The sequence below is a fragment of the Diabrotica virgifera genome, chromosome 6 (assembly GCF_917563875.1).
Source record: "Diabrotica virgifera virgifera chromosome 6, PGI_DIABVI_V3a".
In the NCBI taxonomy this organism is placed as follows: Eukaryota; Metazoa; Arthropoda; class Insecta; order Coleoptera; family Chrysomelidae; genus Diabrotica; species Diabrotica virgifera.
The window spans coordinates 90,294,700-90,320,325 of NC_065448.1; the positions used below are offsets into that span (position 1 = coordinate 90,294,700).

Sequence of the window (25,626 nt, forward strand, 5' to 3'; positions counted from 1 at the left end):
AAGAGAGTTCGAATCGGTAGAAGAAATGGCAAGAACAATAGAAGACATCACAAGACGTATAAAGCTAGCCATGGAGGACAACATACCACGAGAAAGAACAAACCACAAAGGAATAGTCATCCCAAATGAAGTCAAGGAAATAATCAAGGACAGAAACAGAGCTAGGAGAGCATACCAGCGAACTAGAAGAGAAGAATTCAAGACTTACAGCGACGAACTCTCTGCCGAAATAAGGACAAGACTTTCCAGCCTGAACGAAAACAAATGGCACAACATCATCAGAAAAGCAGAAGAAAATCACGGAAACGTCTGGAAAATGATGAAAGCCAGAAGAAGAGTAAAACAGAGGATGCCTCCAATAAGAGACGAAGAAGGAACTCACCACGAAGCACAAGGAAAAGTTGAAGCTATTGCAAGAAGACTAGAAGCAACACACAGGCAAAATCAGGATATGTCGGATCAACAAACAATCGACGAAGTCAACAGAGATTACTACAGGATAACAGGAAAAAACCAGTTCATCATAGAAGAAGAAGACCATCTACACCCAACAGAAGTACACAAGATCATCAAAAGGATCATCGTCCTCAAGGAACTATCAAAGAAAATGATAGTACAACTGTACTACATTTTCAGATACTGCCTTGAAAAAGCTCATTTCCCGAACAACTGGAAACACGCCAAGACGCTTCCACTCCTGAAGCCAAGAAAAGATGGAAGAAGACCAGAAAACTACAGGCCAATATCCCTACTGGAACCTCTAGGAAAAATACTGGAAAAAATCATCAACAAGAGACTAAAGAAACACGCAGAAAGAAGAAGAATCATACAAGAAGACCAATTCGGATTCAGAAAAGGAAGAAACTGCGAACTACAACTAGCAAGAGTTGTCAGCGACACCAAAATCCGGTTCAACAGAAACCAAAAAACAGGAATGGCTATTCTCGACATAGAAAAAGCTTACGACACGGTCTGGAAGAAAGCTCTAATCTTCAAGATGGACAAGGCTAGGCTACCTCATTACTTAGTTAACATTTGTGACAAATATTTAACTAACAGAACTTTTCAGGTTTCAGCTGACAGAGAGATGTCCAGGGTGCAAGAAGTCCAAGAAGGGATGCCTCAAGGCAGCATATTGTCCCCAATATTATATAACATTTTTGTTTCAGATCTACCAACTGACGCCAGAACCAGCACAGCTTTGTATGCAGATGATACAGCAGTCTACACTTCAGGTAAACAGGAAAGAAGAATAGTCCAAACACTAGAAAACCACCTGGAGAGGATAGCTGACTTCACTGATAAATGGAAAATAAAAATCAACACCGAGAAGACGCAGTTCATCATCTTCACACAACAAAGCGGACCACCTCCAACTGAGCTAACGATGAGAGGAAACATCACCCAATCAACTCCATCAGTGAAGTATCTAGGCGTTCACCTGGACAGTAGACTCAACTTCAACCTGCATACAAAGAAAATCAAAGAAAAAGCCACTACGGTAAAAAGACTAATTTTACCTTATATTTTCAGGACATCTCCATTGTCAAAAAAGAAGAAGATTCAACTATACCAAGCATACGTGAGGTCCATGATGTTATATGCAGTACCAGTTTGGAGTTCCACCGCCAACACCAACTGGAGAAGATTAGAAGGCACCGAAACGTCATGCTACAGAATCATCGAAGGCTCAGCATGGCAGGACCGGCTGACAAATGCAACCATCCAGGAAAGGCTCCAGTACACACCACTGAGGGAGGTGGCCGAGAAAAGGACACATTACTTCTTCCACCAGGCCACAAGAAGACTCCTAAAGACCAGGAACATCCTCGAGAATAACAGGATCCACAGGATGTTACGAGAAAAACACCGTCTGATCGACCACATGATCAGACGATAGCCAGGTGGTTGCAAACGGTCAGGAAAGTAGGTACGTAGCCAGAAAAAGTACCTACAGAAGAAGACGTCCAGGAAACAATCAACGAGTGAGGAATCAAGTCCCAAGGATGCAGTTCAAAGAAGGTGGTGCACATAGCGGAACACTTAGATGAAGAAATGAAATATCGTAAGTTTTTAAAATGCAATGTAAATTTTATTAAGGCAATAAACGTTTTTATTTTTATTTTTATTTTATACGAACTAATATCAGTAGCGTACATCGTGGTCAGTTTCTGCATTGCGATTTCTTGTTCTTTATCAACCTAGCGCTTTAGTGTCGTTGATTTAGCTAATTTTTGTTGATAATATTTGGGGAGAAGGCAAACGAAACTTGTCAATACTTCTATATGTTTTATGAGGCGTTGTTTAATACTGCTTAATAAACCCTCGGCAAAAGGTATGCAAATTACCCTTAGCTATTTAATTTTTTAAAAAATAAGATAGAAAAATAGTCGAATCAAATAGGTAGTCTTTAGATTTTTTTTTATTACCAGAAAGCACATTGTAAGTTATAAAATTTGGTTTATTAAAAAGAAACTGTTGCTATTGGGGGGGGGGGCTTGGGTCTCTTTGGTCCCCTCCTTGGTTGCGCCCTTGACAATTTAAAACAATATCGATGAAAGTTAGCCTTGTCGAATGCGCGTTCAACAAATATCAGCTGTGTCGGTTTTATACATAAAGGCAATATTGATAACAATTTTTTCCAATTTCCATTTTTTCCAATTTACATTAAGCTCTGTTTATATTAATGTATACCTTTTTTAAACAAAAATACATTATTCTCATTTTTCAATGTATTAAACGAATTGGTTCTTTTTGTATACGTCTATTTTTGTCAACTTGTGTCCCGCTACCAAGGTAGCGGTGTCCACAACGCACAGCCAGAGGCACACCTTTCCATACAAAATAAGTTATGCCTATAATTAACGTCAATAATAAAGAAGAATGCGAAACGATGACCAAAAGAACGGACAATAGTTTTTCGTTCGAAAAGGAGCTACTTATTTGCATAGTCAAGGTAATGTTCTTATTAATATTTATGTTACTTTTTGAAAACAAACTGACGTTTACAAGTATTTATATATCCACTCTAGCCATGATTTTCAAAAAGATTATTATAAATTGGGAAGTTTTTATTATAAACCATAGTTGTCTTTGCGCTTTTGTTTGCCAAATTCAAACAAAAAATGAGAGAATTTGGCAACTCACGTGCCAAAACAATTATACGTTTTAACAACAAATCCCTAATTTAAAATAGTATTTCTGAAAACGAGTTCCAGTGTGGGATTAGAAACGTCAAAACAATAATTATAAAATATGTAAAATGTAATTTTCACTACGATTAATTGTGGCTTCTTCTTTCTACTTTATAAATAAGCTCAATGCCTGGTTTTACTTCGGTTTTTAGCCTCAATTGACATTGTCTGACCATCTTTTCTCGGTCGTCCCTCTGATCTTCTTCCATTTGGCGATTTGTCTCTTGCTATTCGTACTATTCATTTTCTGTCATTCTTGCTATGTGTTGATTCCATTCTATTTTTCTTCTTTTGGTCCACATGTTTATTTCTTCTATACCACATCTCGCTCGTATTTCCTCACTCCTTACTCTGTCTCTTAGAGTTTGGTTAGTTATTTTTCGTAAGATTTTCATTTCTGCTGTTTCCAGCAGACTTTGTGTTTTCGCCGTATCTGCTCTTGTTTCCGCTGTGTACGTTATTATCGGTCTTATTGTTGATTTATATATCCTGGTTTTCGTTTCCATTGTGAGGTATTTGTTTCTCCAGATTGTGTAGTTGAGACATCCTGCTGCCACAGATTAACCCAACAGGGTTAATCTGTGCTGCTGCTCTGTTCGCAATGTTTACTTGGTTTTGTACTTCTTCTTCCACTTTTCCGTAGCTTGGCAGTTTTATTCCCAAGTATTTCGTTTCCATCACTTGTTCTATTATTTTGTTATTTACGAGCTATTGTGGCTTAGTTCCATATAAATAATATACGCTATGTACCATATAAACAACATATAAATAAAAGTTTGCATGTATGCATCAAAAAGTATAGAAAAGTTTAGATATTAGAGTTATTAGAAGAATGTCATTATTGTTGCTGATTACACAAGAAGATTGAAAATCCAATTTGACTTCTAACTTAAACGGAAATGTAATTTTTATGACAAGGTAGATAATGAAAAAATTGAAAAATTCTAACAAACTTTCCTTGATTTTGTTGAACGCAAAATTAGTTAGCATTCAGTTAGAAATTGGTTTCAGGTAGGTATAGGTAGATGTTATAAGTTTGAATAAAATTCCATTGCGAGGTTAAGAGGCTACATCAGTGCGTCATCAAGAATGAAAACGCGTTCCAAGATTGCAGCTTTTTGAATATTTTTTCAAGTTATTTGGCACACACATATAGTTGAGTCCGCGAATCTTTACCCGTGCGTCATCATTTAAAGCATACGAAATAAATCGATGATAAGTCGGAAATTAAAATTTACTAAACGCAACAGCAAGTGACAGTAAGTGAAAAAAGTGGCGTCGCGGCGTTGTACTAGGGGCGTCGCGTGTCACCTCGGACTTTTAATACAGAAAATATATTTGTCTGGATAGTATGCAGGACTACAAGCTCTCATCAAAACCAGGGCTCCAAGTGTAAAATGGACACATTGTGTCATTCATAGAGAGGCCTTAGCAGCAAAGAACATTAGACCTGAATTAAATGTTGTGATGGACAGCATTATTAAAGTGTTAAACTACATTAAAACATGACCCGTGAAATCAAGTCTTTTCCATAAACATTGTGAAGAAATGGGGGCCGCGCATACCTCTTTAATTTATTATTGCAACTCTCGTTGGCTGTCCAAAAGCAACGTACTCGCACGTGTATATGAATTTAAAAAATGAAATTTTACATGTATCTACATTTCATACAGAATCCCATAATGATGCGCAAAACTTTCAAATGCGATATTAATTCAGAGTTTATAATAAAATTAGCATACCCCTGTGACATATTTAACAAATTAAATGATCTTAATAACTATTTACAGGGAAATATTACTCATATCCTGCAATTGGCACATAAAATTACTGGGTTTCAGAAGTTGCTCTTATGGAAGAGAAAATTAGTAGATCAAGAAATTGACTGTTTTCCTGCTTTACAAGGTATTCTACAAGAAATATCGATAGAAATCCTAGGTTCCTCTTTAAAAAATATGTTTACACAACACATGCTATCATTGAACGAACACTGAGAAATGTTTTCCCTAAAATCTGGAGCAATATGACTGGGTCAGACAGAATCCCTCCCTAGTCATTCACACCATCGACACGTTCAACAGAGGAAGAAGAACAACCGACAGAATTGTCCTGTGATTCCAGCCTAAAGCTTCAACACGAGAAGGACCTGTTTGAATTATTTTGATGCTGTTTCTCATTATCATGCCATCACCACTGGTGAATTAAAGGTTTTAATTACCATTTGCGACTTCGTACTTGTGCGAAACGGGCTTTTCTGCAGTTGCAGTAATTAAAAACAAGTACAGGTCAAACATAAATTTAGAAAAAGAAATTAGAGTGACAATTTCCAAATTGGAGCCCCGGTTTCATAAGCTATGCTCAAAAAAGCAAGCACATCCCTCACATTAACCAGCCAGTTACATAAATAAATATCCCTTTATTTTTGTGCCTATGTTTTGATTTCTTTCTTAATTTTTATAAAAATTATAAATAACCTGTTACTAGGCTAGTATTCAAATTGGTAAGTATTATTGGGGGTAACATATTACAGGAATACCAGATAGTAAACACCTTTGTCTATCTCGGGTCTAGTATAACTAACGATGGTAACTGTGAAGCAGAAGTTCGGAGACGTATTGGTATGGCAAAAAATGCGATGAGTCGCCTAACTAAAGTTTGGAACGACAGATCTCTCTCTCAAAATATCAAGATGAGACTGGTGAATGCCCTTGTATTCTCAATATTTCTATACGGAGCAGAGATTTGGATTCTTCGCGCATGCGAGCGCCAAAAAATTGATGCCTTTGAAATGTGGTGCTGGAGAAGAATGCTACGCATACCTTGGACAGCTCATAGGACAAAGGTTTCCATTCTAAACGAACTCAATATTAAAAAAAGGCTGTCCACAATATGTCTGCAACGAATTCTGCAATTCTTTGGTCACGTGGTTCGCAGAGGTGACGGCAGTTTGGAGAGATTAATTGTTTCTGGAAACGTTCCGGGGAGAAGATCAAGAGGACGATCACCAACTAGATGGTCTGACCAAATAAAGCATTCAGCTGGAAACTCATTCTGCGAAGCTCTTAGAGCAGCTGAAGATAGAGACCAATGGAGAAACATTGTTAGGAATATTGGAAGAAATCACGATCCTCAGTAATGGGGAAACGACAGGAGAGAGAGATTGGGGGTTGGGTTGAGGGCCGTCGCAAAAAAATAGCAAAGTCCCAAGGGCGTCACAGTACGAATAAGTTTGGGAAGCCCTGGGTTGGTAATGTAAGGACGTTTGTGTCCTGCGGAAGATACAGGCCAACTGAGAAATAAGTGAAATTATAGTTATTAAGGTATCAAGGGTTATTATAAGGATAATAACGCTTGAAGTCAATAGTGTATAGACCGAGGGCCTTCGGCCCGAGGTATATACGTTGACCGAAAGCGTTATTATTATAATACCCGTGGTGCCTTCAACGTTTAATGTCCGACTAAATTATTCTTTATATGCAAAAAACTTGAATGAATTTTGAATCAATTAGTTTTTAAATAAGTACATTTACCAGAAATAGTCGTAACGTCATTGTGGTAACCATAGTTTTACTTAGAGTTTTATTTGTCAACTTGACAGTATTTAACTCGTTATTTAAATTTAATAGGCCCTAGGGCGTTATTTTTCAATAACACGCCCTTGGGCGTTATATCGTACTTAATAGACTTCGAAATAATGTCATTATTTGTAAAATAATAGACCAACCGGAGATTAATTACAATAATTAACAAGGCCGTCAGAATAGGTGATAGGTGGTTCTTTTTAGTTGTTGTTCGTTACTTGTTGTTACTGAAAGCTAATTGAAAGTTAACTAGTTTTTCGAGAAAAATATTGCAGAAGCATAAAGTTTTGAAACGAAACAATACAATAAAATTATGTTGTATAGTTTTTCTTTGTTAATTTTTTCTGTAAAGTAGCATCTGTTATTTGACAAAGCTAGGGTAATTTGGGCTGCACAGCTTAATTTGTAAGAAGAGGGAAACATTGATATGTCTGATTGATTTGTTAATCAATACTAACACTAGACAGAGATAAGGGTATTTTTGAACTCAAATAAGATGTAGTAAAGATCTAATTAATAATTTGTTATTTGTAATTAAAATTGCAATAAAGCGGAACATTTAAGCAAGATTGAAGCAAGAACACATAAGTAAACTACAGTCCTTTGAAATGTGGTGTTACAGTAGGATGCTTAAAACAGCATGGACACAAGAAAACTAACACGGAAGTATTGCGAGAAATGGGCAAAGAATACGAAATAAAAACCATAATAAAAATAAGAAAGTAAATCTTGGCCACGTAATGAGGATACAGCGATATGAACTACTAAGACTGATAATACAGTGAAAAATAAGAAGAGGAAGGAGTGTAGGAAGAAGGAGAGTGTCCTGGTTGAAGAATTTAAGGGACTGGTTTAACGCAGTTCCATCGAACTCTTCAGAGCAGCGGTAGATAGAGTAACGATAGTGATGATGATATCCAACCTCCAAAAATTAACTCTATTCAGATATCTTAATTATAAAATCCTATATTCTTTTATTCAATTAAATTTAATTAAAATATGAATTTTATTTGATTTTCAAAAATATTTCAAAATCATAATACATATTATATATTAAGTTATAGTTCTTCAAAGATTCAAAAAGATTGCAAAATAGAAATTTTGGAAACTTTTTCAGAGGTATTTAAAATGTGAACAGTGGTATCTAAGTAGAGAGATAACAAGGTAAGATAATTCTATAGTAAAGTAAAGACAGTGAGACAAACAAGGTGGAAATGTTAGGGTAACAAAAGCTGTAAGAAATGAAACAGGAGAACTAATAATAATTACCAAAAACAAAAACGCTGGACGGAAGGGCCGCCCGAGAACTTTATCGTACCGATCTATTATCGTTATAGTACTAGATACTGGCATTCTATAAAAATAACAAAGTTACTCGTTATTTTGATATTTTAGAAACACCTTGTATACTTGAAAATATTTTATGGTTCTACGCATCATTAATTCCCGCATTTGAGAAAATGTTCGGGGACACACTATAGATTATTGCATAAATCAATAGAATATTAGTCATACTTTCATTTCAAATTAGTCCATTTTTCTGAGAAATTAATAGTTTACAATATTTGCCTTTTACTGCATGGATTGTAATGAAATTTTGGGAGTAGCCCAAAGCCCAATCTCCTAATTCAAAGTCTATCCTATATAATACTATGGCGCTTTTATCATGGTTGCGGTTCTCACCACTTCTCGGGGATAGAACATTTTTATTTTCGAATTGCATGGAGCAAAAGGAAAAATTTTAAGAAAATTTAAAAATGCGCTCTATAATTTGATCTTATTTTTTTTACCCGTCCAACTTTTTGAAAGTAGAAATAACACTATATTAAGAGGTATTGCAAAAGAAAAACAATGCATTTAAATTCTGGTGAATGAGGGGTTAAATGTATGTACTTCTCATTTTTCCTTAAAGTACATTAGTCATATATTTTTTTGCACCATATCTCGCTTAGTTTGAATGTAACCGACATTTAACGGTGCTCGTTTTAAAGGCCTTTTCAAACACTACAAAAGCATGAGCACTTTGAGCATGCACCAAAAAACAAACTCTTTTTACCTACCATATCTCTTTTTGTATTATAAATAGAAAATTTACGAAGGAACGAATCTCTTTGTTATTTATAATTAAAAAAAATTTATATAGTGTTTTTAGTTTGATGCATAGTTTTTAAGGTATTCACAAAAAACCGTCCGAAAACGTGTCATTTTTAAATGAAAATGGCCAATTTTCAACTACGCATAACTCAAAAAGTATTGAGTTCTCAAAAAAGTATAGATCAGTTTTTGCTTAAAAATAGGTTCTCTAGCCACTTCCATGCTTATTTTGACCAATAAATTTTCCACCCCCTTGAAGGGGTGGGAATTGCCTCAAGATAAAAGCGCCATAGTATATAGGGTAGATTTTGTTTCTTGAGCTATTCCCTACTTACTGTGAAAATATCAAGTACATCGATGTACAGGATGGAATTCGGAGCCAAATACCCTCATTGACTGCCCTATAATAAAGCTCTGCTATGATCGCGTGAGAGGGGACACACACAAGATTCTAGCAAAATTTCAATTTTCTGTAACTTTTCGAGTTTTTGAGTTACAGCAACGAGTTTTATGTCATTGGAAAGATAATTTTACATTCTTTCAAAATATGTAAAAATATACAGGGCGTAGGTAAAAAATTAAGATTTTTTTTTCATTTCCGGTTAAACCGGAAGCCATATTGTGGGTAAAATTTATTGTGCTAATAGATAACAAAGTACTATATGTGTCTGCCAAATTTCAAATTTTAGTTTCTATTACAGAGGTAGTTACGGGCACTCGAATATTTTTTTATAAAAAATTCATAACTCCCCTCCTATGAGGAGTTAAGAAATCTGACCAATGTTATTCAATTTACCGATAGGATATCAAAAATATATTAAAAAATAAACAAATTCCTTGGAGTCATTTTTGAGAAAATTTAGTTCAAATTTATGTCAAATTTTGACCCCTTAAATATAGGCAACCCATAACTTTTTCTGAAAAACGATAATATTCTTGTTATAGCCCCATCTTTAGGCTATATAAATGTTTTTTAAAATTAAATTTATCTTAAACAAGTTTTTAGATTGGTAGGGAAATGTATCGGGTGGGCGGTCGGCCATGCTGGCCGCCATTTTGGATTTGGAAATGTCAAATTCCGTATTTCTATTTAGCTATCGATAAGCTAACTTTAAGTTAAATTTTATTCGTTTCGGTCAAAATTTGCAAAAATGGGCCCCAAATAACCCCCCTATTTCGACCCCCCTTTGAGAGGTTTTTTTCAAAACTTAGTTTCTCGACAAAATTCTCTTAAACTTACTCATACCGAATTTCATCGAAATCGGTCCAGTAGTTTTTGCTGGGCGGTGGCGACATACGTACGTACATACGTAACCGGGTGTCCCAATAAGAATGGCTCTCGGCCATATCTCAGGAACCGTTTATAGTAGAGCTTTGAAATAAAAAATTTATAACAAAAGTTGGCTCAGGAAAAGCCTGGAAATTATTTTCATAATTGTGGGTCCACCGCTAGAGGGCGTAATTGAATATCAAAAATAAAAAAATCTAAATTTTACAAAATTTTCCTAATAAAGGGGCACTGGAAATCCGATTATTGTATTCTTCATCAAATTCTGCGCATATTTGATTTAACAAGCTTAACTCTACCTTTGCAAATAAGAGGTGGGAGTGAGTGGGAACCTTGTTATGAAAAAATGGCTGTAAGTCCGGTTCTGCTAAATCAAATTTTGAAAACTGGGTCTTGTTGAAGACAGATCTTTTTCTTCAATGTAAGTGTGATAATTTTGAACCATCCTAATAAGTAATAAGCCAGCTGGGAGGCGTTATTTAATTTTTTTCAGAAATCTAGTTTTCTTTGGAAAATATTAAATACAAGTATGCATTTTTAATCATACTTTATAAAATTAGATTAAATTAGCAATAGAATAGCGAAAACCGCATGTCGATACCTTTTTTCGATCTCAAGATATCTCGAGAAACGTGTAAATTTTATACATAACTGTTACTATCACCGGTAAACTAAGATAATGAAAAGTAGTGTGCTGTGGAAAAAACAAAATAACATTTTCCAGATGTCAACGTATAAAAATATAATTAATTAAAACAACAATATAAAGAGAAGCAATACTATTAAAATTAAATATAACACAGAACAAAAAGAACTACTTAGTGACGACCTAAATATTCAAATTGTTGCCCATCATACACTACTCTAGAATACATTATCCAGAGAATACTAAACGCCATTCAAAGCATATCGAGAGCAGAAATTGAGACTGCTGTTCAATCTACTCTTGAAAGAGTAAATGTTTGCAACGAAAATGATGGGCAAAAATTTGAACGTTTATGTCATCACTAAATAGTTGTTTTTATTTCTTTGTAATAGGGCTTTTCAACGCTTCTCATTTGTTTCGAGCCTCTGTCATATGCCGTATAATCCGTGTATAATATTAATATACGAGATATGAACGAGGCTCGAAACAAATGAGAAGCGTTGAAAAGACCTAATATACGTTGAGAGCTGGAAAATGTTTCTTTGTTGTTTCCATAGCACACTACTTTTAATGAATTATTTCGTTTACCGGTGACAGTAACAGTTATGTTTTTAAATTTACACGTTTTGTCAGATATCTCGAGATAGAAAAAAGGTATTAACATGCGGTTTTCGCTATTCTGTTGCTAATTTTGTCTAATTTTGTAATATGGTATTAAAAATGCATGTTTGTATTTAATATTTTCCAAAGAACACTAGATTTCTGAAAAAAATTAAATAACGCCTTCTAGCTGGCATATTACTCAGTAAGTTGGTTCGAAATCATAACTTTTACAATGGTGAAAAAGATCTATCTTCAACAAGACCAAGTTTGCAAAATTTGATTAAGCAGAACCGAACTCACAGCCAGTTTTTCATAACAAGGTTCCCACTCACCCCCACCTCCTATTTCCAAAGGTAGACCTAAACTTGTTAAATCAAGTATGCGTAGAATTTTATGAAGAATACGACGATCGGATTTCCAGTGCCCCTTCATTAGGAAAATTTTGTAAAATTTGGATTTTTTAATTTTTGATATTCAATTACGCCCTCTAGCGGTGGTCCCACAATTATGAAAATAATTTCCAGGCTTTTCCTGAGGCAACTTTTGTTATAATATTTTTTATTTCAAAGCTCTACTATAAACGGTTCCTGAGATATAGCCGAGAGCCATTCTTATTGGGACACCCGGTACATACTTCCGACATGTTTTTTTTATTTGCTTTTTAGACTCAGGGGGACTCAAAACGTCGAAAAAAAGTGAAATCTGAAAAAAAATTTTTGCACGATCCTATAACTTTATCTATTATACTTAGTGTGACCAACTAGCCCGAAAAATCCGGGACATGGCCCGAATTACTAAGTCGTGTCCCGGCGTCCCGGAAAGGGCTTTCGGGCCATCCGAATTTTCAACTTTTTGGTAAAATTCTATTTTTTCGTTATTCTTTTGACAATTCACATCAAATTTAATTGTTGGGACAAAAAAAAACTCGACAATAATTACGATTTTAAAAAATAAGCAATGTAAAAAATTACATTGCAAAAATACATCATATTTTGTTTGTTGAGGTCAATTTAAAATATGAATGGATTGATTTTTAAATGTTTTGAAGCTGTTTTCTTGTGGCCTGTTTATCAATTATATTTTTGATGGGATTAAGCCACAATTGGTTGTAATGATAATTACATTTTTATATTAATCTAAGGCAGTGGTTCCCAACCTTTTATGTCTGGCGACCCACCTTCTCATGTTTTTTCATATTCACGACCCATCCCTCACCCATGATGATATATAATGTACACTATTCGGCTACTGTAAGAGTCAAGCCACGACCCACATAAAATCCACGCGCGACCCACTAGTGGGTCGTGACCCACCGGTTGGGAAACGCTGATCTAAGATTATATTTACATGGAAATCCAACATTACTTTATTTTCTAATTTTTCCTTTTTTGAGAATGATTGGAAGTCGAAATGTCAAAAACTAATAAAAATATAATTATTATAATAACCAATTGTGGCTTAATCCTATTAAAAATATCATTGTCAACATAAAAATGTTAAATAATCAATAAAATGATGATATTAAAGTCCTATATTTAAAAAATAAAAAATGGCCCGATTTTCATTGAAAAGTCCCGGATTTCAGGTATTTTTTCCAGCGTTGTCCCGAATTCGACCGAATTGGAGTTGGTCACGCTAATTATACTCATACTGCGTATGTAGCACGATAAAGTAATATTATACTCATTACTGCGTATGTAGTACGATAAAGTAAAATTGTCGAACGATGGAAGGAGCATTTTCCGATGGAAGGAGTTTACTATGTTATGAAAGTAAGATGGAGGAAGATCATATTATTATTACGTTCCATTCCTTAGATGTAGAGTTCTAAGCTCCTGGAGGGCGTAGAAAAATAACACCAAAGGAGATCTGATAGGGCATGTTTAGACAGAACTTCCATTTATCAGTATAACCCAAGATTGAAACTCGTGGAGTATTTTAATCCACTGAAACTAGACCGACTATGGATAGGGATAACGACAAGAAGAATGATACTAATCTTGATATTTATCAAGAACCTCGTAAAAATTAACTATAAACTAAACTAACTGGGCCAAACTTGTAAGTTAAAACCAGTTTAATAGGTTCTTAAAAAAGTTATTTGCGTAAGTTGTGTTTTCTGTAATTTCTTGGAAATAAATTCACGTCAAATATATCACTGACTCAATTTTGATTTGTAGAATGCGCACAAAATGATATGTGTGCACTAAATGCAATATTTAATAATGTGGTAAATTTAAAAGTTTACATATGGTTTATCCTAAGGTTCTAGATTCTAGATATAAATTAAATACATATGTTCAAGTGTTTTAATTAAATTATGGTAGTTGTACATAAACACGTCTATTTTTAATTATTCATAAACATTTGAGTTCAAAGCAGCGTACGTTTTTATAGATAATATTAAATAAAACGATCAATCACTTTATTGTTTTCCTAACATCTTGTATAAACAAAATTAAGACAATAACAAACGTCTGGCTATGAAGTTTAAAATATATAGCACCTTTCACTCAATTGCTTACTAAATGGCATTAAAGATATTAATTTCACGCCGATATCTAAACTAACAAAAAATCATTTTGTGCTGCATTTCTGGGACCACTTTATTGTAAATAACATGCTATGATATTTTTGAGGGGTATTCTAAAGTTAAAGTTATTTTCATGTAATCTTTTTAAATTCATCTACCTTAAATTAATGTGGTTAATTGGTTAATTCTCAGTACCGAATGATAATGTCAGTGTGAATAATATTAAAATTCTACAAGAAAATAATAGCTTCAGACGAATACTAAAAATCAGTCAAAAATGTTGTTCTGAAGCTATTTTCTTGTGGCATGTTTGCAATTAGTAGTTTCGATGGGCAATAAGCCACAATTTTACTAAAAAGATGATTTTGTTAAAATACAAAAAATATTAATGAATTAAACAAAAATGATGTTGCTTAGTAAAAAAATTCTTCTAATAATTTATTTATTCTGACTCATTTATATCGACAACTCAGACATATATTATACATTTTAAAGTAAAAGACTTTAAAATGCCATTGAAACATTTGAAAAATTCATTAATATTTTTTGTTTTTTGACAACGACACCCGATTTGGGCGTCGAAACGTTAATAAAATCATTTTTTTATTAAAATTGTGTCTTATTTCCCATCAAAACTAGTGATTCAATAAAATTGTGTTTTGACTAGGAAAGTTTTGGGGTAGTATTGATTTCTTTCATTATAGATATATGGATTTTGGGCTGCTGAATCCGAATATGAGGTTAGCGGAGAAAATTTCTTGCCGAAACATTGAAAAAATCGCAAAAAAAGCGAAAAATTTCAGCTATTTTCCGCTTTTTTGCTCAATTCTCGAAAACTATTAACTTTAAGTAAACGGTCTGTTAACAGAAATTAAAGTACTTAAAATTATCTACAAATATCACTATTCACTTTTTTTTTCAGACGAACCGTTTGGTCTAAAGTACAAGTTGAAAATTGTCAATTTTTAACGGTCTCGGCAAAACCCACTTTTTACATTCCAAAACTTTATTTTTTATTAGAATGCTGTCATTTGATAAATTTCTCCTAGTTTTCTGTACAAATAATAAAATGTTAGTTCATAGGTATGGTATGTCTCTTGTGACAGCTTCCATGAGTCCATTCCGTCCTATGAGGCTGGGAATGTCTCTGCTTTTCCCTTAGAGCCACAGAAGATCAGGCACAGATGAAGTCACAGTTTTAGTTGGTGTGAACATTTCCTTCGGATCTGTTATCTTGATTTCTGATAAACTTTGAGGTTTTGTCCTTTTAAAATGAATTAGTTGAACAGCTCCTTGACTTCCATAAACCTCAGGCGCGGGTTTCCTTTTTATCCTAGGAATGGATTGCTTAAGAGCTACTGCATGTTTTGGTGCAATACAAGAAATGCCACATATGACGTGAAAAGTGTGGTATTCGTCGATTGTATGTACGTTAAAATCAGCGTTATCGTACACCTGCTGTGTAAAGTACGGCAGGTCAATTTTCTGCGGATCGTCTGCGAATGCTGACACTTCCAGGCGAACAGCTTCTGTATAGAATGAACAAAACCCCAAAGAGGAAACTACATCAACCTATTTTCTTGAGCCGTACTTTTTGTAGAGCAAACGGCCAATCCTGCAAGGAATGGTGAGACCAACTATCTGGGCCCTACTGCCGCTACAAGACTTTGAGCAAGCGCGTTGCTTATCTGGAAGTGTCAGCAATCGCAGGCGATCCGCAGAAAATTAACCAGCCGTGCTTTACACAACAGGTGTACAAAAACGCTGATTTTAATCCTTTCTATGCCAGGCCTTAATTTGCATGTTAGTACCTCAATCCCAAAGGTTTTTTTCATACTTAGAGTCCCATTGCCTTATATATAGGGTGTCCCAAAAGTAGTGGAACGGTCGAATATTTCGCGAACTAAACATCGGATCGAAAAACTAAAAAATACGTATTCAATCATTTTCAAAAATCTATCCAGTAACACCAAACACCAACCCCCACTACACCCCCTGGAGGTGGGGTGGGGGGTAACTTTAAAATCTCTAATAGAAACCCCTAGTTTTTCTTGCAGAGTTGGATTCGTTACATAAAAGTAAGCAACTTTTATTCAAGACATTTTTTCGAACTGTGGATAGATGGCGCTATAATTGGGAAAACCGATTTATCCTGATACCATAGGTAAATTATAGAAACGGTCTAATATCTCAAAAAATACACTTCCAAATAAGAAACTAAAAAGCAGGTTTTTAATATTTTTTGAAAACCTATCGATAAACACCAAAAATGACCCTCCAACCCACCCCCTGGAGACGGGGTTGGGGGTAAATTTAAAATCTTAAATAGCAACCCCCACTTTTTATTGCAGATTCGAATTCGTCATGAAAAATTAAGCAACATTTATTCGAAACATTTTTTAAAATTGCTGATAGATGGCGCTAATAAATCATATTTTTCCAATTAAAGCGCCATCTATCAACAATTCTAAAAAATGTTTCGAATAAATGTTGCTTAATTTTTCATGACGAATCCGAATCTGTAATAAAAAGTGGAGGTTGCTATTTAAGATTTTAAAGTTACCCCCCACCCCACCTCCAGGGGGTGGGTTGGAGGATCATGTTTAGTGTTATTCGATAGGTTTTCGAAAAGTATTACAAACATTTTTTTTTGGTTTCTCATTTGGAAGTGTATTTCTCGATATATTAGACCGTTTCTATAATTTACCTATGGTATCAGGATAAATCGTTTTTCTCAATTATAGCGCCATCTATCCACAGTTCAAAAAAAGTCTTGAATAAGAGTTGCTTACTTTTACGTAACGAATCCAAATCTGCAAGAAAAACTAGGGGTTTCCATTTGAGATTTTAAAGTTACCCTCCACCCCACCTCCAAGGGGTGTAGTGCGGGTTGGTGTTTGGTGTCATTGGATAGATTTTTGAAAATTATTGAACACGTATTTTTCAGTTTTTCGATCCGATCTTTAGTTCGCGAAATATTCGACCGTTCCACTACTTTTGGGACACTCTGTATATGGTCGCATATAAATAAACAAATAAATGACCAAAACATGTTTTTAATGAGTTTTTTTTTAACCAACTTAAACGTTTTCTTTGAAAACTTGAAAAAATGTAACTAACTTAAAAAAATAATGTAATGTAAATTAACATTAAAAGTTTTCTTTTGTGTGATACTGCTCAAAACATGACACTACGCAAAGGCCGACTCCGCATCTTGCACACATGTATCTCGATTCACTTCTTTTTTTCTGGTCTTTTCTGTGGCTACAAACGCTTCACCTTCTAGCAGCTACCTATAAGCGTTACCACCAGTGCTACAATATAGCATATATCTAAAATATGTGAACAAACGGCAATGGGTCCGCATGACCTGTCTTAGGTGCCAACATTTTGAGGCTTTGGGAACAACAATATCTAACACTTTTGGACATATTTCTACGGCACTGGGACACCAATGAGTCTAAAATTTTATAAACAACGCATATTTTCGGCTTTGGTAAATTGAGACCATAACACCTTGAACGTATGTATATGGCGGCTGGGAATACAGACCCAATTTTTCAAAAAACATATATAATATGCAGCGTGGGGACAGAAAGGGTAAACGTACATACAATCGACTGATACCACACTTTTTACGTCATGGGTGGCATTTCTTGTATTGCACCAAAACATGCAGTAGCTCCTAACCAATCCATTCCTCGGCTAAAAACTAAACCCGCACCTGAAGTTTATGGAACTCAGAGAGCTGTACAACTAATACATTTTGAAAGGACAAAATCTCAAAGTTTATCAGAAATCAAGATCCGAAGGGAATGTTCACACCAACTGAAACTGAGACTCCATCTGTGCCTGATCTTCTGTGGCTCTAAGGGAAAAGCAGAGACATTCCGGTATTTTAGGATGGAAAGGATTCATGGAAGCTATGAGAAGAGACGTACCATATTCATATTATGAACTAAGATTTATTATTTGTATAGAAAACTAGGAGAAATTTATCAAATGCCAGCATTCTAATAAAAAATAAAGTTTTGGAATGTAAAAAGTGGGTTTTGCCGAGACCGTTAAAAATTTGCAATTTTCAACTTGCACTTTAGACCGAACGGTTCGTGTGAAAAAAAAGTAAATTATGATATTTGTAGAGAATTTTAAGTACTTTAATTTCTATTAACAGACTATTTACTAAAAGTTAACAGTTTTCGGGATTTGAGCAAAAAAGCGGAAAAAAGCTGATTTTTTTTTATTTTCTCGCGATTTTTTCAATGTTCCGGCAAGAAATTTTGTCCGCAAACCTCATATTCGGATTCAGCAGCCCAAAATCCATATATAATGAACGAAATCAGAATTACCCCAAAACTTTACCACTAGGGAGCTCGTAGAGTACAAATTGACTGAATCATAGTTAATCAGTCAAAAACTACATAAAAATATTATTTTTTCCAAATAGCCCAGTAAATGAACGGGAAATACGGCGATACCGTGTAATTTTTAGGATCAACTCCGAATTGCATGAAAATTTTGACTTTAGGTTTCACTTACCCTCCAATTCAAAGTTGAACTTGTACCGTTGGAGACTTTTACTTGGGGGTAACATTCTCCCCTTCTCGGGGGTGAAAAGACGTGCGTTTAAAATAAGTCTGGAAATGGATTAACTGACTAATTCTAAGTAACTTTCGTCCCATAGAGTTTTTTAAGTAAGTCAATACTTTTTGAGTTATTTGCGATTTAAAATGATTATTTTCAACAAAAAAAAAAACACGTTTTCCGGCGGTTTTTAACAAATAACTCAAAAACTAAGTATTTTACCGAAAACAATATTCTCAGAAAAAATGGCGTATTCTCAGCATAGAAATAAACGGAAAAAGTTGTGTATTCGTGAAGTCTATAGACCCAGCAGAAGCAAAGTTGTAGCTCATTAAAAAAGCTGTTTAAAAAAAGGTTTATTTTTGTTTGTTATAAGAGTTTATAGCATTAAAGCTGAGCGAGTTACGCTCAAAATAAAGTTCGCCCTAAATCTCCCCCTGTTTAGCACCCCAAATGAAATTACTCATTACCTCTTTACAAACAATTTACTCTAATTATTATTTTTTATATGATCGGTAAGTTTTACCGGTTTAAAGTGCTAAATCAACGGCTCAAGTTCAACTTTGAAGTGGAGGGTAAGTAGAACCGCAATCCAAATTTTCATGCAATTCGTAGTTGACCCTGAAGATTACACTCCAAAACGGTCATTTACTGGGATAAAAATGATTATTTAGATATTTAGATACTAGAGATTATTCATATTACATTTTGGTTACATTTAGTTAAGTTTTTCTTCCTTCCGAGTCTTCAAAACATGTCGCATTCAGAGACGAGTCATGTTCTGTAGTATCCTTATTGCCCTTGTCAGTGATAAAATAATGATTTCTGCATTTACAGATTCCCCCAAAAGATATTGCCAAATCCTAGTAAATTTTTAGATGGACCAAGAGCTCAACGTTGGAAAAAAAAATCATTTTAAGACGGCTGATTCTTTCATATATTGTTCCCTATGCTTCCTCAAACACCGTACCGGCCATTTGGCTACTAATACAGGTTGCGTTCATTACTGCGCAGCACACTTGTACAGGTAAACATATAGTCTGGGCTGATTATCGGAGAATAGGCCATTTTTGGGAAAAGTTATTTACCAGCAATTTTATTGCTGAAATCGAATCTTATTATTGTATGTATTAATGTATGTATTAATAATATAGGTATGCAAAGTCCGCAGATAGTGTGCTACTGTTTTTATAAACAAAATGGTGCCCGAAAATCGTGTTTTTTTCAATTTTTGCTCTATAACCCCAAAGATTTTAAATTTACACCAAAAACACTCAAATAAAAATTGACCGCAATTAAATTCTGCACAGAGACGTGTTTTTCTCGATTCAGTTCGACGAACTTTCCCCGGAAAAAGCGGGTTTTTCCAAAAAATCTTTAATTTTCAACTAAAATTTTAGATAAGTAATTGTTAATCAATATTTAAATAACTTGGTAATGTAAAAGCCCTTTTCGTATAGAGTATAATTCCAGAAGCCCATGGAAATTGAATAAACCGTTTAGCAACAATTGAATTGTTAATTAAAAATTTACGGTCGCTATAATAACGACAATAATTATGATGCATAAGAATAACTATGATTTTTTCAGAAAAAGGCACTATACCTATCTAATGTACTTTACAGAATTGAAATTGGACTATTTAAGCGGCCTCAGGAATATTTTAAAATTATAAAGAATTTTTTGGCTAATAAACAAATAGAATATATCGGGAAATATTAAAATAAATTAAATTGTTAAAACGGTATTCGAAAGACAGCGGCAGGACGCTTCTTTTAAAAGAAAAAAACGTTTAATTATGATGAGTAGTTCCTGAGATACAACCGGTTAAAGTTGACCGGAATTTACGGCAAAGATATAAACAATAGGATCATAATTTTCAAACCATCACCTTTTTATTTTTGTCCTCTTTCTCTGCAACCAATTTTCATATCCTTAAAATACTCATAACATATATTACTATAATAAAAACTATCGATAATACGTGTGAAAATTGCCAAAAATAGCAAAATTCCAATCAAAAATTAGGTTGGAGAAAATGTAACCCTCAAAGTTCAAAATCGGTATACGTTAAAAAAATGCATTTTCTCGGCTTCTCATGGAGCAATTTCCTTCATTCTTTTTTTGTTCCCAAGTAATTCGAGTAGAGCCATCGAACTAACGCATTATTAAATGTCAAACTTGCTTTTGTTTTTTTATAATAAATTAATTTATTTATTATAACACAAAATTTTAATTTGTTTAATTAAAATTTTTTTAAATAATTATACAGCTTTCAAATGAGAATATTTATGTTTTTAACTTTAAAAGGTACACTTGTAGTAAGTTTATCTAAAAAAAAGCCTACAAGTGGAAAAAATATGTAGTTTTCTGTTCTTATAAATAAATTAATCTATTATAACAAAACAAAAGCAAGTTTGACATTTAATAATGCATTAGTTCGATGGCTCTACTCGAGTTATTAGGGACCAAAAAAAGAATGAAGGAAATTGCTCCATAGGAAGCCGAGAAAATGCATTTTTTTAACGTATATCGATTTTGAACTTTGAGGGTTACATTTTCTCCAAACTAGTTTTTGATTGAAATTTTGCTATTTTTGGCAATTTTCACACGTACTATCGATAGTTTTTATTATAATAATATATGTTATGAGTATTTTGAAGACATGAAAATTCGTGTGGAGAAAGAGGACAAAAATAAAAAGGTGATAGTTTAAAAATTATGATCCTATTGGTTATATCTTTGCCGTAAATTCCGGTCAACTTTGACTGATTGTATCTCAGGAACCACTCGTCATAATTAAACCTTTTTTCTTTTAAAAGAAGCGTCCTGCCGATGTCTTTCGAATACCGTTTTCACAATTTAATTTATTTTAATATTTCACGAGATATTCTATTTGTTTATTAGCCAAAAAATTGTTTATAATTTTAAAATATTCCTGAGGCCGCTTAAATAGTCCAATTTCATTCTGTAAAGTACATTAGATAGGTATAGTGTCTTTTTATAAAAAAATCATAGTTATTCTTATGCATCATAATTATTGTCGTTATTATAGCGACCGTAAATTTTTAATTAACAATTCAATTGTTGCTAAACGGTTTATTCAATTTCCATTGGCTTCTGGAATTATAATCTATACTAAAAGTGCTTTGACATTACCAAGTTATTTAAATATTGATTAACAATTACTTACCTAAAATTTTAGTTGAAAATTAAAGATTTTGTTGGAAAAGCCCGCTTTTTCCGGGGAAAGTTTTCGTCGAACTGAATCGAGAAAAACCCGTCTCTGTGCAGAATTTAATTGCGGTCAATTTTTATTTGAGTGTTTTTGGTGTAAATTTAAAATCTTTGGAGTTATAGAGCAAAAATTTAAAAAAACACGATTTTCGGGCGCCATTTTGTTTATACAAAAAGTAGCACACTATCTGCGGACTTTGCATACCTATATTATTAATACATACAATAATAAGATTCGATTCCAGCAATAAAATTGCTGGTAAATAACTTTTCCTTGTATTTTGCTAATTAGTCCAGAGTAATATCGAATTTAAAATTATTGTAAGACGAACACTTTTTTTGTCATCACTTTTTAAACATTATTAGAAATATGAACTGTAATTGCCAGACATTTCTGTGGTTTAAAAAGTAATGACAAAAAAATTTTTCGTCCTAAAATAATTTAAATTCAATATACAGGGTGATTGATGAGTGTGATAAAGCTCAGTAGATCCGCTATAGTAATAGATAGCAATAAAAGTTAATAATAAAAATGGTGGCCAACTTTTAGCTTCACATTACGAAATTAGTTAGATTGTTACAGGGTGTTCGATAACATAGTGGCAGACCAAACTTATGTTTTTTTAAATGGAACACCCTATATTTTATTTTATATTCGAAATTCTCTTAACTTCCCCATCACAAAAATATAAAGGTTTGTTGTGTTATATAGGGCTTTTACAAAGTTATAACCAATTTTTTATGAAAATCGTAACTCAGCTCCCTGTATAAATAAAAAAAGCACAATAGCGATGGTTTATTGGTCCCATATTTTTTTGTTGATTGTGAAAATTTTTATGAATTGTTGATATTGCTAATTTTTCTTATATCGAATACAGGGTGAGTCAAAACGCAAGTACATTCTTTTCTCATAAATTTTAAATGAAACACCCTGTATTTTATATTACTATCGAAAAATATCATTACCGTAATTTAATTTTTGTATAATATTCCCTATGCCTAAATTTGTCAGTTTTCGAGATATTTTCATTTTTCGGAGCAAGTTATTAATTAGGGTGTTCTATTTAAAATTACTGTGAAAATAATGTACTTGCGTTTTGACTCACCCTGTATTCGATATAAAGAAAATTAGCAATATCAACCATTTTTATAAATTTTGACAATCAACAAAAAAATATGGCACCAATAAACCATTGCTGTTGTGCTTATTTTTATTTATACAGGGAGCTGAACTTATTACGACTTTCATAGAGCATTGGTTATAACTTTGTAAATACCCTGTATAACATAACAAACCTTTATATTTTTGTCATGGGGAAGTTAAGAAGATTTCGAATATAAAATAAAATTAGGGGTGTTCCATTTAAAAAAACAAATGTTTGGTCCGCCACTATGTTATCGAACACCCTGTAACATTCTAACTAATTTTGTAATGTGAAGCGCAAAGTTAGCTACAATTTTTGTTATTAACTTTTATTGCTATCTATTACTAGAGCGGATCTACTAAGCTTTTTCACACTAATCAATCACCCTGATTTTATGTTTACCTGTACAGGTGTGCTGCGCAGTAATGAACGCAACCTGTATCAGCAGCCCGATGGCCGGTACGGTGTTCGAGGAAGCATAGGGAACAATATATGACAGAATCAGCCGTCTTAAAATGATTTCTCGAAACCGTTGCTAGCTCTTAGACCGTAACGTTTATAGCAATTTTTAGCAAACAACTCAATTTCTTAAATTCGTCCGGAAGTCATTGTAGAGAAGCTGCTCTACAGTGAACAAGTCATCATTTGGATTGTTGTATTTACGTATATGATTATTGGTCCTTATTGTGTTGAAAATGAGAACAAACCTCCAGTTACTGAATCAAGAGCATTAGGGAGAATATTATTAAATCTTTTTTTACAGATTTACGAAATGTTTGGAGCCCACGAAATCAGGAGATTTACAGGCAATTTTTTCGACAGAACAGTGCAACAAGCCATACCTATAGCTGTAGGTACACTCTTTAACCTTACTTCACGAATACTAGATAAATTTTAGTGGAACAGACTTCGAGACACTAACTTTCCTGATCTGACACCTGATAATATTTGGGGTATGCTGAAGGTATCAGTATTTAAATCAGCATTCAATTTCGAAGTGTGAAGGGATGCTTTCAACTTCAAAATCATATGAATTGTATTTCTCTTGATTTGAAGATAGTTTATTTTGGAGAAACCAGTATTTTTCATCAATCAATCAGAACTTTTTCTAAGTTCTAAAAGTTTTGAAGATCATAACTGATCAAAAGAAAAATATAGTTTTAATATATTTATAAAATATTTTTGAAAACGAGCAAATAAGTTGATAGTTATCTAGCGCAGCGGTTCTCAACCACCGTGTCGCGACACACTGGTGTGCCGCAAGAACCTATCAGGTGTGTCGCGAGATTTACGAATACGATGTTTTTTTTTATATTTTTCACTTGTTATAATATACCAATCATGCATTCAACCATTTTTTTTAACTATTAGGTATATACCACGTTATAGGAAAAATACTAAACAGAATTTTAGAACTTAAAGACGAACTACTCGAATTTTTTAAAACAGAAGATGGCCAAAGTGATTTTTGTAAAAATCTTAAAAACCCTCTTTGGTGTGCTTAGTTGGCTTACCTTTCTGACATTTTTAATAAGCTAAATTCTTTGAATGCAACGATGCATGGACGAAAGGAAACCATAATATCATCAACTGATAAAATAAGTGCCTGCTCCAAAAAACTGACATTCTGGAACTCGGTTATAGAAAAAAACGATTTGACTACTTTTCCCGAAACCTCTATAACTTTAATTAATTTGAAATCTGAAGAACAGACTCTACTAAAGGAGAGCATGAAAGAGCACTTATGTAAGTTGCAAGAAGGGATAACTAAATACTTTCCCTCTGTCTTGAGTGCTAACTGTGAATGGTTGATTGCACTTGACGAGAACAACGTAAACAAGGCAGAATTAACCTATTCTGAAAAGGAACAACTTATTGAAGTGTATTCTGACACAGTTTTAAAATCAAAATTTAGTGAAGTAGCTCCGGATGTTTTTTGGATTTCAGTTAAGAATGAATACCCAAAATTAGCAAAGAGAGCAATATCCCTTTTACTGCCGTTTTCGACCTCGTACTTATGTGAATCTGCATTTTCTGCGATAAATAATATAAAATCTAGCTACTGGTCTCGACTACTTGATGTGGACAGCGAGCTGAGAGTGTGTCTGTCTACAATTCGTCCTTGGATAGATATACTTTGCAAAAGTCATCAGGGTCAAATTTCACACTAATTTTATGTATTCTTTCTGTTTTGTTTCTTGCTTGTTATGTTCTTACGAAATAAAAAATAATATGCTTAATATATTCATCTGTACTTACCTACCACTAGCAAAAATTTGTACATATAAGGGTGTCGCGAATCTGTAAGGAGTACGTTAGTGCGTCGCTGAGCAAAAAAGGTTGAGAACCGCTGATCTAGCGGATCAGAAAAACAAATGGTGAAAATTGTTCAACTAATAAAAATATAAAACCAACAGAATAGCGACACAATATTTTAAATATACAATCTGATGCCATGAATATTTACGAACATATAAAATGGTTAAGATTAATATGACAGCAGACTCCGGTTATGACTTAGATCACTTCATGTGAGGTGAGCACAACGGACTAAAATCTAAGGACGATTCAACTCCGGGTACCAGTTGATACCACAGTTTAGCGTTTTCATATGGACCAGGACAACAAGGACCTAACATGTTCCAACTGGCCAGCATAGGCAGCGAGGACAGGGTTTAAGTATCTGATAAAGCAAAACCTCGACAAAAAATAGGCTCGACA

The 25,626-nt window shown here is 33.8% G+C and overlaps 1 protein-coding gene across 12 annotated transcripts in view; it reads right to left on the reverse strand.

Moving 5' to 3' along the window:
• LOC114326889 (carbonic anhydrase) overlaps window positions 1-25,626 on the reverse strand; it is a 471,397-nt gene that overhangs the window by 234,424 nt on the left and 211,347 nt on the right. The gene's annotated exons all lie outside the window — the stretch shown is intronic.